The sequence below is a fragment of the Antechinus flavipes genome, chromosome 3, assembly GCF_016432865.1.
Source record: "Antechinus flavipes isolate AdamAnt ecotype Samford, QLD, Australia chromosome 3, AdamAnt_v2, whole genome shotgun sequence".
In the NCBI taxonomy this organism is placed as follows: Eukaryota; Metazoa; Chordata; class Mammalia; order Dasyuromorphia; family Dasyuridae; genus Antechinus; species Antechinus flavipes.
The window spans coordinates 263,487,181-263,488,670 of NC_067400.1; the positions used below are offsets into that span (position 1 = coordinate 263,487,181).

Below are 1,490 nucleotides of genomic sequence, written 5' to 3' on the forward strand. Positions count from 1 at the left end.
TCCTCCCCCTTCCCCCTTTCTCCCTCCTTCGGCGGACCCCAGTCCCCATATCTATTTTCGTACAGGAAGTGGGGATAATTTTTTCTCCTGTGTTTTCCCCCTCCCTCTCCCCTCCGGCTCCCCCCTACGCAAGGCTATAGGGAAAACATCTCCCAGGCGCCCCTACAGCTCCCCCCTTCCATTACTACCCTCCTCCCCTTAGAACAGGGATTGGTCTGGGAAGCGCTCTGAACACCAGGTTCTGGGACAAGACCCTGCAAGGCCGGCTTCACAAGCGCTGCCCAGAACGATCGGGGACATGATTTGCCACGTAAGTGAGCCAGAAGAATTCCTCCGAGGGCTGGATGGCATAATAAATGCCATGTGTAATGTTTTTACTCTGCTGCCCCTAGTTAATTCACACACACACACACACACACACACACACACACACACACACACGAGTCTAACTGTGTCACAGCAACTCCTCCTCCCTTTCCTTTTCTCTCTCCCTGTTCTCCCCCTCCCCTTCTTTTTCCTACCCTCCCTTCCTCTCCCCCTTTCCTCGAACGGGGCTGTCGTTCCTATTTACAGGCACAAGGCGAGCTCCCAGGAGAGGATTTTTTTTTTTTTTTGAGAGAGCTTAAGGATGGATGCAACGTGTCATTAAACCTGAAAGGAGCAGTTACTTATCAGTAATAGTGTTTTCCACAGGCCTTTCTCCTCACCTATATAGGATCAGGTACAACTTGTGTGGTGCAGCAGCATTTTTTGCAAAGGGGGAGGATCAGGGGTCATGGAGGTAAAGGATGGGATCCAGGAGGAGAACCTTTATCTTTTTTACCCCCCAGAGCAGAGTAGACTGATTCGCCTTCCAGAAGCTGAACCGACTGCACCTCATCACAGCTTAGAGGCTGAGTTTCTTCCAGGGTCCCAGAAATGCTTGTGGATTCATCTTTGGAAAGGGCTGCCGTTCTGTTCAGAAACTGGCTTATCATGGACTCCAGAAGCACAGTATACAGAAGCAGCTTTGAGAGACAGAGGCCTTCGAACCAGGCCTATACAGGCAGGAATGGTGAAGAGACATGTTCTGATTGTTCAGGGATTCACTGGTGGAGACTGATAACTCTGGGATTTATGCTAATTAATGCTAATAAAAAGATCTAAAACGAGCCAATAAGCACCTTTGTTCCAATCAATCGGGCAACCAGTAAACATTTAAGAGCCTACTATGTGACTGGAGCTGTCCTTAATGTTGGGGCTACAAAAAAAGAATGAGGGAGACAGTCTGCAAATAAACATATACAATGTGGGTATTTACAGCATAAATAGGAAATAATTAAAGGAAGTGAGACATTGGAATGAAGAGGAGTTGGGAAAGGCTTTCTGTAGAAGGTAGAATTTTAACTGGGATTTAAAGGAAAGCAGGGAGGTCAGTAGATGGATTGAAGAGTATGGGTTAGGGTGTAAGGTGTAAGAAGACAGGAAAGTTAGGAGGGGCAGGTTATAAA

At 47.6% G+C, this 1,490-nt stretch overlaps 1 long non-coding RNA gene across 1 annotated transcript; it reads left to right on the forward strand.

Annotated features, from left to right (window-relative positions):
* Window positions 1-420: 420 nt before the first annotated feature.
* LOC127557905 (uncharacterized) lies at window positions 421-1,151 on the forward strand. Its single transcript, XR_007952653.1, has 2 exons — window positions 421-721; window positions 831-1,151. It is a non-coding gene; the product is annotated as an uncharacterized LOC127557905 (long non-coding RNA).
* Window positions 1,152-1,490: the final 339 nt, after the last annotated feature.